Here is a 14955-nt window from a genome sequence, read left to right as displayed (position 1 = left end):
AGTTATTTGACATGCTGGACAAGTGAATTTTGCAGAGGAGAAGGAAGGAAGCTCAGAGCGGAACAGAGGAGGCGGAACTTTGGCTGTGGGCTAGCGACGAATTTCTGGTATGCAGTCTTGGTCCTAGTCAATTTCTAAGCTCTAGTCGAATTCCTGCAGCAAGTTCATGCACTGGTGGGGTTTCTGCTGGGGGGAAGGGAGAGGCAAAGGGTTGCCCCAATGGGGCTTAGGTCAGTCCAGAAGAAACTAGGGGAGAAAAGTGAGGGCCATGGCCTGGCTCTGCATGTCAGCCATTCTGCTGTTGACCCAAAATTTTGGCAATGACATGTATATCATGGGCTTGAGCCAAGCTACAAGCCCACACTTGTTAGCCCAACTCGAGGTAATTGGGGTCAGCATGCATGTCTAGTCAGGGGGGTTGAGTGAAGCGAGAGAGATAAACTAGAGTTATGGGTAGGGTGTTGGGATACCAGCAACGCCAACAATTGGCTATGGAAACCCTCAAAATTTCATTTTCATGGTAGAAAAGGTGTAGATAGGGACCCTAGGGGGCACAAATGGCAGAGAGGAAAGCATTCCCATTGCAGGAAGTTGCAAGATGAGGAAGGGGCATGTGGGTATGACAACAATTGTAAATCCTGAGTTCGGACGAGTCTAAATGTCAGGTTCCTAATGTAGGGGGGTGACCAACTTCTAAGCCATGCTAAGGGGGAGCAGCATAAGGAAAAGACTAAGGACCCAAGCTTGGAACCCAATCCCCTAGGCCACCTATAGCCACATGGATTCCTTTACCCGCTGTAAGTTAGGTACAGTAGAGAAGAAAGGTTTCGCCAGTTGTTATGGATTAATGTGAATGGAATTAGGGATATAATGGTGTCTGAATGTTTACAGGGCATCAAAGAACAGGACATGGCTCCAGCTAAATGAGGGTGTGGTCGTGGAAGTAAGGGCCCGACTCCCCGGGCTAGCAAGAGACCCAATCTGATGGAAGGACGCAAGGGCCGCAAGCCTACTGAGAACCTCATAGTGGAAGTAGCTGCGGCATATAGGGTTGAAATAGATGAAGGCATCCGAAAGTTGATAGATGACTGGGAAGAAGAGATAAGGGAGGGAATGGAACTGGATGACGAGATAGAAATATGGAGGAGGATGGTTCCTGACCCAGGGATGACAAGAGGTAGAATCACACAATTCAAACACACCCTGTACATGTATTTCTTGATGAAAATTTTTCTGGGTAAAGAAATGGAACAAATTTACGTGGGGATGGGAGTCACACGACAGGGCCTACCCAATTACAAAAAATACATGGAGAAAATTATATTTCAGTTACACAAACAGGATGTCAAGATGGATTGTATCGACCATCACATCCCTTGTATTGTGGATCTATTTGGAATGCCATAGGCGAATGTTGATCATCCTCCTCCTGTTGCCTCAAACTCAGAGGAGCAGAATGTCAAGAAGGATAAGGTCATTTATCCTTAGTTTTTGTTTATGGTGATAGCATCTAAATTTTCTGTTGCTTATGTTAGAAGTTATATAGTATTTGGACATGAGACTGAGACCTACTTAACCTTGATAGAAAGGTTGAGCAATTTTTTTTTTGGATGGCGTTTAATGCTGACCAGTGGCCAACAGACTCGGTTTCCATTCGAGGTGAGTTGAGGCCACCAAGTAAAACTATGTGGTGTAAATTTTCCTTATATATATAATACAAAATGGATGGTCCTGCAAATTCGTTTTTTATTATTAATATATTTTTAAATATTTTTCCACTGGAAAAATTGTAATCTTTCATTATATTTGAAAAATTACATGTAGTAGATTCCTTTCAACATATGCTTCATTGGCCCTTGGCCATCTCTGTGAGCGATAATAAAAAATGGTGCTCAATTTTGTCAAAAAATATGCATATATCATTCTTCACCATGCAGGGTGTTCAATTGTGAGTCTGATAAATTATGTAACATAGCTGATATCTACAATATTAACATTTACCATGCAGGGCAATTTCCTTTCTGTAAGGTTTGGAATAAACAAAAAGCATATTGAAAAAATATATACATATGTATAGTCTGTGCATGTCAACAAAAAGACTCAAAAATTAGGGACTCTCTGCCCTGTGATATATCTGATCAGTATATGTCCTATGATAGTATCAGTACTCATTTGTACTCATTTTTTATTGTATCATCCAATGTCCTCGAGGAAGTAGCGTGGCCTCCTTGGAAAGCCCGTCAGCACTTCAGTTATGTTCCCTATAAATGTGTTGACAATAAATAGAATTAAACTGAGCTTTCAACATGTTCACTTCATCCAGAATATTACTGAGAGTGTGTGCATGACAAACAGTAATATTATTGAACCAATTTACAATGATTTTTGAGTCTCCATATATGTTAAGATTCATGCAATCATGACCAAGTGAGTAGCGTAGCAAATGGTGAAGTGTGATAAGTTCTGCATAGTTATTTTTCCCATTTCCAAGCCCCATCTTAACCTTAAAGTAGTGCTGATCAGTAAGGTATAGAATGAATCCACCTCCATATCCTTGGTTTTGTGCAGCACCATCAAAGAAAGCCCAAGGAGTATTTTTATCTATGGGTGAACGGGCATGGGGTCTCCTAGGCCGATGTCAGATGGGCTCGGGCAGTTCATGGAAAGCAAATATAATTTGGGCCAAGATATATGACCATCTAGCTACTCTATTGTCAAAAATAATCCAGTTTCAAGCCAGCCAGATATGCTAGCATATGAGGAGGGGGAGGCATAATTTCTTTGTTCCTCAATGCAAATTACACCAATTTTCCCAGGCACGACAAACATTTTCACCCTCCCATTTACCAGACAGATGAATCAAGGAGACAATCTGCCAAAGATTGCTCTATATTTCACATTGAAGAAATAAGTGTTCTGTTGATTCAGATGATTGTTTGCATTGGACACACCAGTGAGGGCTTTGGAAGGCATGATGTGATAGTGATTCCCCCATGGGGACCTTGTTTCTGAGAACACACCGAAAAAATAGTTTTGTTCCTGGGGGAGAACGAAGCTTCCAGATGCTCTTCCATCACTCAAGTGCCTGCTTAGGTTGTTTATGCGATATGAGACCGAGATAGTGAGCGTTTGGGGTGTATATTCCATTCTCTGCCAGACACCAAACAAGTTCATCAGGTCCCTCCTTGATCCTGATGTGAGATTCACTCAGAGAATTTATATAATCATGCCACTCTTGGTGCCATTGAGGAGGAATGTCAAGCTGTTGGGTAGATTTCCATCCCTCTAAGAAAATGGTGGTGTTCGTCTAATTAGTTATGTGTGCAAATACCTTTATATCTTGTAAATTGAGGAGATGGATGAGTTCTCTCAGTAGCTAGAATCTTCCTCCCCCCTAGTCCAGGGACCCAGGCCTATGCGAGCTTTTGATCCATCATTTATTCTCCAGACCAGATTGTTTTGGATGATTGGCAGGGAGTACAAAAGAGCCTTCCAAACTTATGATATTGTTGTTCTTGGCCATCTAGGCATGCGAACCCAATCCATGATTAGGAGAGGCCAAATATACTTGTAATAGGAGACAGAGGTCCAAAGATTTTGCCCAGTCAATAAAATCCACCCCATTTTTGTAGCCAGGGCTTGTGCAAATAGAGCTAGGTCTTTTAGCCCCAACCTCCAAATTTTTTGGGCATAGCAAACTTGGGCCAACTGACCCAAGAAAAAATCTTCTTATCTTGTTGACCATTCCAAGGGTATATGCTACATATCTGTTGAAGACAAGCAAGGATATTCCTGGGGATCCATGTCAATGCCATCCAGAAAACAAGAGTGGCCTCCAGTACAGATTTAATGAGCACCAGTCTACTTGCTCTGGATAAGTATCTATGACACCAATTTGAGAGCTGTTTTTCCAACTTGGTAACTAGCCAAACCTAGTCTGCTATTTTTTGGCTAAGGGGTTTGATCCAAAATCCTAGGTATTTGAAGCCACGATCAAGGGGGAGGATACAATAAGGAAAGTGGTGTTGAGAAAATCGTGACTCATGGATGGAAGTAAGGGCTAATGCAATGGTGAATTTCCCATGATTAGCCTGCATGCCAGTAGCCTTCAAGAAAAGGGAGAGGACATTTAAGAAGGTGACAGAGTCTCGAATGCTTCCATCAAGGAAAATGAGAACATCGTCCACAAAAAGAAGATGTGTAAGATAGCAGAAATCATTTATTTTGAGGCCACAGAGTCTGCCATCTCTTTTAGCTTGTGAAAGAAGTCTGTTGAGACCATCCATGACTATCAGAAAGAGTAAGAGGGAGAGGGGGCATCCCTATCTGAGGCCTCACTCAACATGAAAAAAATGGGCAGAAGATCCATATATGAGGACACTGAAAGTTGGTGTGGTGATGGATGACATGATCCAAGTGATGAAGGCGTGGGAGAAGGCAAGGTAAATGAGAAGCATCTTGATGTAGAGCCAACTAACTCGGTCAAATGCTTTTGCCAGGTCGATCTTTAGGATGATTCCTTTTAGCATTTTGGTCAGGATTGAATGAATGGCCTCCTGGGCTGTACCTATCGCTTCGTGAATTTTTCGATCCTCAAGGAAGGAAAACTATTCGGGGTATATATGGTGAGAGATGATGGGTAGGATATGGTTAGCAATGATCTTATATAGGCAGTTGCAAAGGAAGATGGGCCTAAAGTCATTGAATGAGGAGGGGGAATCAGATTTAGGAATAAGGGAAATGAAAGTGGTATGGACAACATTGTATATGGTGCTAGAGGTTTTGCATTCTTCCACAACTTTTAATAGATCATCCCCCAAGAGATCATATAAAGTGAGATAAAATTCAATCGACCATTCATTCGGTCCTGGACTTTTCTCTTTTTTGAACCATTTCAAAGTCCCTTCAAGATTGCTGGGAGTAACAGGAGAGTTTAGCTCTTCTGCCTCATCATCGTTTACAAAATGAGGGAAATGACTAGCAACATTGATGATGTCTGTAAGATTAGACCCAAGTGGAGATTTAAAAAGTTGCTTGAAGTGAGAGGTTCCAAGGTGGGAGAGTTATTGAAGGTGTCTACCACTCCCCCATTAGATAGGGGTAGGTTCCAAATGGTGTTAGAAACTTTTCTACCTTTTGCAAAGTTCTAGAAAAAATTAGTATTATCGTCTCCATCTTGTAACCAGATGGCCCTGCTCTTGAGTCACCATGTTTCCTCTCTCTCCTTCAGGATCCTTACCTTTTGTTTTTCTAGCACAATCAAGTGAGATTTTTTATTAGCAGATGAAAAACCCAGGTTGTGGTCATCTGACAGAGCACTCAATTCAAACTCAATCTAAGATAAGGTAAAGTCCTCCCTTTGATTTTTCTCTTCAACCCAGGTGATGGAGAGGTGCTTGAGCTGGGTCAGGTTATGACAGAAACCCTTTTCTAAATATCCATGTCTCACAATAGGATTGGCCTTCCAAAAATTCGAGACCAGATTGATGAATCCAGGGTTCTGTAGCCAAACATGATTGCAGCGAGATTGCAGTGAGGAGGATATGTAGAGTTCTCGGAGATAACAGAGGGAAATCAAGTGCAGGAGAGTCAATTGATAAGGACCCGAAGACGAGCGATGAAGCACTGTGCCCAGGTAAAGTGACCATTGGAGCAGTGCATGACAGTGCTAAAATGGAGGGATGAGGTGAACCTGTAATCGAAAGATTAGGGTTAGGGTTACCAAATATGACTTAGTCAGGAAAAGGGTCCTCAAAGTAATTGAGCTCCTCAATATCCACGACATCGCCCATGCTAGAAATAGGTAACAGCCGGCAGATGGGGACAGCTACGAAGAAATGGAACAGTCAGTCGTCCAGGCGCCTGTAATTGAAACGGGCGGTGCTGTAGTAAAAAACTAGAGTTTTACCCTAACCCTCTGCTAAGCCTGCTAAACATGCGCTCCATGTCTTAATATATTTTTAAATATACATGAATACTAATTCGTATTAAAATATTTTATTGATAAACTACATTAAATATTTGACTATATATACCATTAACATATTTTATTTTAACAATTTTCTTTCTATAAATATATATATAATTTATTGACGTAAATTAATTAATTAAGATAAACATATATTTTTAACTACATTATTTGCCAAACTTACACATACTTTGGCAGTCGAATAAGCCTCTTAGCTCATTCAATAATTACATGTAATTAATAAAAACCTCAAGAGCATCAAAGAGAATATATATTTTAACATATCTAATAGAATAAAATATAGTATTCAACATTTGTGCTAAAGGATGGGTCCGAAGTTGTCATTTTCTATTCGATAGGCCACATCAATCAAAAGAACAAAGAAAATAGGGCATGGCTAAAGGAAGTGTCTTTGAAGAAAAAGCGTATTTCAATTGGACAAGCAACTCCACTTCAGAAGTAAATCATTTCCACTTTTCATTAACATAACAATCATGGGGTAAGAACGTTGCTGTTATTTCTATATTCCGTTAATTCTTAGTTGGAGACCAAAATAAGTTATTACCAATGTAAAAGTTAAGACCCAACCAAGTCTTTAAATCCATATATCGACAAGTGCTTTTATCTGCTAGGCTTATGACTTTACTTACTTAATCTTTTAAAGCCCATTATTAACGACCTAAACTAAATTTGATGTTTATGAGTTTACTTAGTTAATCTTTTGAAGCCCATTATTAACTACCTAAACTAACTTTGAATTTTATGAGTTTATTTAGTTAATATATTAAAGCCCATTATTAACAACTTAAAGTAACTTTGAGGAACATTTAGTGAAGACTATTTTGGAGGGGTGGAAAACATAAGACTTTTTTCTCAAATTGATTTTTATTTTTCAAGTCTTTTAAGTTTCCTTTCCCCATTAGAAGCCTTCTTTCAGTTCACTAATCTCTTTCATCTCCATGGGTTGATAATTTGATAAGCTTATAAGGTGGAGTAGAGATAGAACGGCTCAAAGCATAAGGTCATGACTTAATGCCTTAATTTCTTTCATCTCCTTACTTTGATAAGCTGATAAGGTGGAGTAGAGTCTCAATGGTTCAAGGCATTAAGATAGAAAATGTGGTTTCCTTGGTGCATGCAAAAAGAAACTTGTCGGATCAACCATTATATTCAAATAATTAATAGATAAATCAATTCATCCATGCTCGAATTCATAATTTTCTATTCTATCTTTATTTAGTCAATTATGTTGAATTGGTTGCATTTGCTTGTTTAATTCAAAGTGATTAGAGTAGTTGAAGTTTATCATTTAAGAGGATTTTACTTGTTGTTTCGTGCATTCCCTTGTGTGTGGGATTACGATGAAGGAAGTATTCATAAAGATATGCTTCAATACTTGGATTTTCAAGTAAGTCTATATATAATCAATTAAGTAGTTATGATGATAAATATGTTTCTATTATTTTAGGCATGTAATGACTTAAATTTAGTCATAGGAATCTTATTTAAGAAAACATAACATCTTGTCCTTTTTCTTTTCCATTTTGAAGACAAAACTTAGTGTGTAAGGGATTTTCTAGGTTCAAAGTGAACTTTCCAACAAAACCCCTTTAGACATTCTCCCTTTTGAAAAAGTTGCAAGTAGGTGATGTCTCACTTGAGGCATCTATGGGAAACTACAAGAAGATAAACAATTTTATAATGATAAGGAGACGAGAAACCTAAGCTAGAATTACCCAAATTAAACGCATTATTACTTATTACTATTAAGAAAAAGCAATGATATATAGCCCAAATATTCAAAGTAATCCCATTATTCATACATTTAAAATAGAAATATGACAATAAACCAAACAAGTGATTAAGCATTGTACAAATACATGAAATAGGCTAAAAACAAGTGTTTCTATTACTACTGTGACATTTTTGTTATAATAACTTCCATCGAGCCTTGCAAACCAATTAAAATTATTGTGCATGACTATATGTCTTCCTCTCCAAATGTACCCAAACGTGTCAAGAGTGTGTCTTCCTCCCCTCAGCCTTGAATTATTTGTAGTTTTACATTTGGGTGCAAGAAAACAAATCACCCCTTACCAGTAAATTATAACTACGTGGGTAAACATTACTATGGGATAGTAAGCATTACTATGAGTTATTACATACAAAATTAGCCCAATGAATTTCCTCTTATTTGTACTTCCATGTGCTAACCCTCGACTAACCTTTGTGCGTAGTATCCTTCTGTGAAATGCTCCTCTGTGCAGATCTCCAAAGCTTGTCACCCAAAACACAACTCCAATAGGCCCCCAATACTCACATGTGGCTAATGCTCAATCCATTTAGTGTTTCTAATATTCTAGTTAGGGAACCATTTCCTTTATAGCCACGATAATTTTTCTCAAATGTTTTCTTTGCAGTATCCATCTTTGCCTCAACTTCCTCTACTTGCCCAAAAATCGGTTTTCCAACTTTAAGGTAGTAGGATCTTCACCTTCGCTTCACTTTCTTCAGTGCTTGTTTGATAATCTAGTGCATGGTCTCAATTCATTTTGTGACCTTCAATGCTTCATCCTATAATGTCTCGATCTTTTGTTCCAATTATTTCTCATCAAATCTCATCTGAGTAATTTTCTTTTTTATATATGCATTTTCTAACATTTTAGCCCTTCACTCATTTAATGATAGTGTGTTTAGGTTTCCCTCAAGGTTTTGTGCCTTCTCCTACATTGTTTGAATCCTTTCTGCCACTTCCTTTAAATCTTCACTTTCCAGCAGCCTATCCCAAATCTGGATGCCATGATCATATATTCTATTGCATTATGCTTGTAATCCTCTAATTTGTTTCACTGTCAGTGTTACCCCACATTCCTTCTCTCTATGCTTCCTTTCTTCTAGTGGAGTGCTTGGCTTAGTCTACAACTCCAACTCCACAACTTTAGATTTTAGACCCTAAATGGCCGCATAAATATTTTCCAATTTCCCCTCTACTGGTGTATCCACCTAATCAAGGCTTATGGGAGGTTGTTGTAGACCTCATGGGATGTTGACAATTGTCCCAATCCTATGGTTTTTATACTTGTATGGAACTATAGTTCCTGTGTGATACTTCATTGTGGTTTGTGCAATGTGTCTAACAATTGTTGTCATAAGAAAAACTCAACATGGCTAAAATATTTTGCTCACTATTGCATTTATATCATTTGAAATTCTATTTCCTTTGGCAATATTTGTAGTGTGTGGAATTCTACTGATGTTGAAGATGGTTGGGGCTCCACAGTCCTTATGTTGGTCATCGTCAGTGTGCTTTGTGCTTCTTTTTGTTATGTCCTTCTTGTCTGTGTCAGGGATAGTCTACTAGATTCCAATAATTGTCAGAGTTTATCCAACTACTCTGATGTACTTAAATGTATATTTTGTTACTGTTGTGCTACTTTTTCAAGTGCCTTTCCTATTTTCTCCTTAACTTGATCCCCAATCTCTTCCATTTCATCATTAGACAATAACTGGATTTGGATGAACACTCGTTTCTTTTCTTTCCTTTATTTTCATGAACGGGAAGTTCCTTCTTCTATCATCTACTATTACTTGTGCTTGTACCCAACCCATGTAGTGTCTTCTTCCTGGGACTTTTCTTTCCCTGTCTCCCACACAAACTCATGAGCAAATTGATTCTTGTTTTTGTTGATATTCTCAACCTCATCTTCTTCCTCCATTGGGACTTTCCATTATGCTTTCCAGTCATTGACGAAGTTACTAACATTTAATTCTTTTAGACTATAGTGGCTCTAAAGCCACTTCTTGGTAGGATCCCTCTTTGGATGAATATATGTGAACCGTGGGGTGGCCTTAAATCATGCAATCCCCTTGTAAGCATCTACACTATTCAGTAGTATGTGTTGTATGATATCGATCATATTTTTTACCATATCCATGTATAAATAAAATGTTTATTTATTTTCCAATTGCCTCTACATATGCACAGTATGCCATAATGAGGCATACTTAGGGACCAAGAATTATTTTTGCACCTTTTCTAGAAATCATGTTTCCTCTAGCTCCCTAGATTCAACTAGACAAATGAGAATTAGGAGCCATGTATACAGGAATTGTGTGTTATTTTCTTGTCTATCTGAGACTATATAAAAAATTGGTTTAAAAGAAATTTGGCCCATTTCATATTGACCCTTATTATGACTTTGCTATTGTCGCAATCACTCCTATCAATACTTGTTGCTTGAGTCATTTTTGCAATAATTTTAATGGCATAACCAAGGACACAAGCCTTCCTACATTCTCATTGATGATAAGAATATTGAAACCATGCTCAACCCTATGTGTGCCATGGTTTTCCTTCACCTCCTCACATAGGGCTTCCTCCCTCCTTTTGCTTGTGAAAACTAGTTATGGGTCTTCACCTAATGTCAGAAACCTTGTAATTATTCCAATAACATGTGTACCTATTCAAGTTGGTTGGTCAATCTATAGAAACTCTCTATGGAGAGAACTTAACAAGTACTTAACATATTAAAGTATCTTGATGATGCAACCAAAATATAGGATTTCAACTAAGTTTGAGGTACTTGACCGTGTTAGGCTGCACAACTATTGAGATTTTGTCACTGCAACAAACACCCACCAAAAATATGCCTACACTTAAATTTTAGAGCGTCCTTCCGATTTTACGATCTTTCATTCCAAGATGATCATAGCCACATCATGATTTCTTGATGTCTTCCTATGATATTTTAACTGTTGAAGTCACTTGCATATGCTTTCTTATATTTTTAAGATTCACAAGAATACCTCTTCCTAGTAGGCTCAACAGTCAATGTTTGCCTTTGAAAATAGGCATTACATAACCCTTGAAGGCAGTTCCTACGCAATATTTGTAGATAATGTCTGTGTAGTCCCTAGATGTGGTGACTGTGTTGTGCTTGATGATAGTGATTGCACAACTCCTTATGATAGTGACTCGTTAACGTTGGGAGGAAATGATTGCATAGTTCATAGAGACAATGCACCATGAAATCCCTATGGACAGTGAGTGCACAATTGTAGTTGATAGCCTCTCTAACTCTTAGTTGCAAGTGTACCATTATTGTAGTGACTTTTCTCAACTGCCACTTTTGCATGTTTTTTCTTTCAAAAGTTTAACTTTCACTTTTTAGATTGTCATTTTTACTTTCTTTCACTTTTGCAAGTGTTTCTTTTTCTTTCTTTAGGTTTTTCATGTGTCACTTTCACCTCTTTTAGCCTTTGCAAGTGTCGTTTTCACTTATTCTTACTATTGCAAGTGTCACTCTTTGTGAAACAAAGTTATAAGGCATCTTTAAAAGGAAACCTTTGTCTTTATTCTTGTACTAATGGGTTTTATCCATCATACAGATAATTAGACTTATTTGAAATTTATTGAGTGTTTTCTTGTTTCAGTCGACACTATTGTCGCAATGTGTATCTAAAGTGCCACACTTGGAGGTAAGTGTCCTTTTTTCATTGTTTCAATGGATGCATGTTAATTACGGGTGTTATGTGTTCCATTGTCATGTGTTTGGTCATTTATGACTGTGTGATCATGTTCAATTCTTATTACATGTTTCGGTCGCATATTTTCGCCTCATTGATCCCACACTTATTTAATTTCTCAAGTATCCTTGTCTTCACAACTTGTCTGTTCAATCACCCATCATTGTGCCTTCTCAAACTATGAATTGTGTAGTCCCAAGCCCTAGTCAAACATCCCTACCTCCTTGAACTATGTGTTGGGGCCTTTGTTTTGATTTTAAAAGTATTTGATTATTTTGGATTTCCATAGAACGAAGAGGAAACGGGTGGTGACAGCAAGGATCAGTTTGTGGTGAAGACAGCTAAGGCAGAAGGCAGGAATAAGAAGTTGTGGGATTGTTGCCAAAATGTGTCAACAGAAGGCAGAGGCAGCTGAGTGGACAAGATGGATGAGATGCAGCCAAGGGAAGTAATAGTCAAGTGGGAACTTGCATTGCAAACGATAGAAGGAATACAAAAGAAGAAATCCATAAGGAGAAAGGGCTTGGCTGGTTGCGTTGTGATAGAGTAGGAGCATCTAGACGTGGATAAGTAGGACCTCTTAGTTGAATATTAAACCTTTGAGTCTATAGTAGGAAGTTAGAACCTATAATCGGGTATTTCCTGTAGCTATCTATGGCTAAGACAACGTATTATGTATTTATCTTCTATTGACATAAGATGACTTATGATTTGGACTCGTTTCTTAGTATGATGTATGTGTTTGCTTATGATGTATGGATCTGCTAAAATTTTAAATATACTGCAAGTCTATGTATGTGGTAGCTTCATAGTGTTGAATGATATGTTGTTGTCATGAATGTGTGTATGATGTTATTTACATATTGATGGTTGACATACACTTGACCCAATGACAAACCCTTCTTATTTATGGTCGCAGTGTGCCTCAGGTGAGACTCCTTACCCTTTTCGTAACATGAAAATGTCAGGATTTTCCTAGACTACAATAAGCCATTGCTGGCCCTCCATGCCTGAACCCAGTGTCTCCCCCTGATGACACTATTGTGTCAACAAATGGTTCCATTGTTGTAACCTGAAGATACAAGTACTCCTTCGGAACATGGTGTCAAGGATATTCAAGAAAGAGATTAAGGATTGGTGGAATAACATAGTAGATCAATTTATGGTGAAACAAGCTATTCAAATGGGTCAACCGATTGCCAAAGTTAGCGAAGAAACTTTGTATGCTAAGGGTGATAGTGACCAGTACGAGATCTTCTAGTGCAAGTTCCCAGAAGGCTTGTATAATTGGTTAAGTAGGTTGAAAGTACAGAATCAATCATGTGGAACGACATCAGCTCATCACAACTGGACTTCCTCAGACCTTGTATCACTCCAACAGTTAGACACTGACTTGACAAGGGCAGTCAACTTTTGGATAAAGACTATACTGTAGGGGTATAAAGTTTAGTTTTCCACAAAAAGTTTTCAATCCTTCTCAAGGGTGGAAGCGGTGTTCGGGTCCGATATAAGAGGAAGGGTGGTGAAGGAAGTGTCGTTGTGGATTAAAATGTTCATGACAAAAGGACTACTACCCTCACCTGCCATGGCAATGGTAGCGTAAAACCCCAGTACAGGGGGAAGGGCCTAAGGGGAGAATTTTACCGATTGGGGAATAGAGATGTTGCTGAAGGAATGGATGTATAAGGGTTGCGGAAAGCTAGAGACGTTAGGGTGAAGAGGATAGTGGTATTAGCTGACAAGTGGCAGGTAAGGGTGTTTTAGACTTTGAAGAACAGAAAAACAGGACCCCACCAAGTAGGAACAGTGTCGGGGAACCCCTACGAGGAAGGGAGAGTAAAAGAAGATGCATGACAAGACAAGGCTGGCAATTGGAGAGACAAGATGAACAAATTTCGAGTACTCTCAAAGAGGAAAGGGAGGAGGAAATGGGCAACACCATGAGAAGGTTATTTCCCGAAGGAGGAGCATCCAAAAGAAGTCAACAACAATATCCCCAACGTAAAAGTAGTATTCCTCCCAAACTTCTCTTGGTTCCTTACTATAATTTAGAGAAATTTGTTATTAAAATAGCTAAAGCAATATAGGTACACTATGTGCACGAAAAATATAAGCCAAGTTTCAATACAGTATATAACAACGGAATTAGTGGTATTAGTAATATGGGACTTGCTAGGATCCTGTAATAATAGGATTCATAATTTTTAATTGGCTATGGTTAGTCTTGTAATATTGTACATACTTTTTCCTTCTGCAAAATGTTTCCCATATTAAAAAATAAAAAAATTGAAAGAGGGTATGTCCTAAAAGAATGATCAAAGGACAAAAAGAAATAAAAAGTGAAAAAAATTGAAAAATATGAAGCCCAAAAAGAAATAAAATAGATCATGAAAGTGTGCAAATTCAAATGCCAGTACTTTTTACTTTACTATGAAAAATAAGGTTGTGTGCAGCTTGTAAGAAATGCCACAATCCATGATGGTCAAATAGCTTAACCTTGACTCATTCATGTTTTAAATTTCATGTTAATAGATAGATAATGAAGAACTAGCCAAACTATTTAACCTTGGCAAATCAGTAGTTAGGTAGAGAATAGAAATGAGCTCATCAGTTTAATTTGAACCATTGGAAGTTATAAGGTTAGAATTAGATAGTTTGCAAGTCAAAATAAAAGAAAATGAAGGTTCAGCAAGATCAAATTCACCGATTAAAATGACGAAAAAATGTTAGAGTAAATAAAGGGTAGGTAGAATAAATGTTGCAAATGCACGCGGTTGCTAAGTCAAAAGCTCATTTATCATGCTTAGGGCTATGTTTCATGTGCATGAAGATATGTGAGAAAGAAAGGATATCCACTGAGCTTGTTTAACTATTTTCCCCTCATTTCACTATACCCCCACATACTTATTTGCTAATTTCCCCATTCTCCCTTCATTACTTATTAACTTACCTTTTCCCCTCATTTTGACCTTTACCCATTCATTTCACACATTCCCTTAGAAATTAACCTTCAAAACTCATCCCCCATTCCCAAAACCCTTTTCCCTACTGTGAAACCCATTCCCAATTACAAATATCACTTTCCCCCTTGTTAATTTCCCTTCTTTCCCGTCAAAAACTCACAAAAACCTCCTTATCCTAATTTTTTATGCCCCCGCGTTATCTAATAACTTCCACACTTCATATTTTCCCAATACACTTGTTTTTAACCTACCAACCCTTGGTGTAGTTTAAAAAACCCTGCCACATAACCCATGGTCCCACCTTATTTACCCGCTACTTATATTAAACCTCGACATTATGCACTAATTAATTACAATTATCTGTAATTAAATCCTAGGCCCTTCCTAATCACTTTCCCAATTCTATCCATGCAATTCAATTGCACGATAGCCCTCTAATCCCTTACCCTCAGATCCGACGGTGTACATCCATATTGTGTGGATTCATTATCTGACCAA

The sequence above is a fragment of the Pinus tabuliformis genome, chromosome 1_2 (genome assembly GCF_031772625.1).
Source record: "Pinus tabuliformis cultivar Carrire ecotype Pingquan chromosome 1_2, CPIR1, whole genome shotgun sequence".
In the NCBI taxonomy this organism is placed as follows: Eukaryota; Viridiplantae; Streptophyta; class Pinopsida; order Pinales; family Pinaceae; genus Pinus; species Pinus tabuliformis.
The sequence above is the reverse complement of the archived record's forward strand: the minus strand, read 5'-3'. Positions refer to the sequence as shown.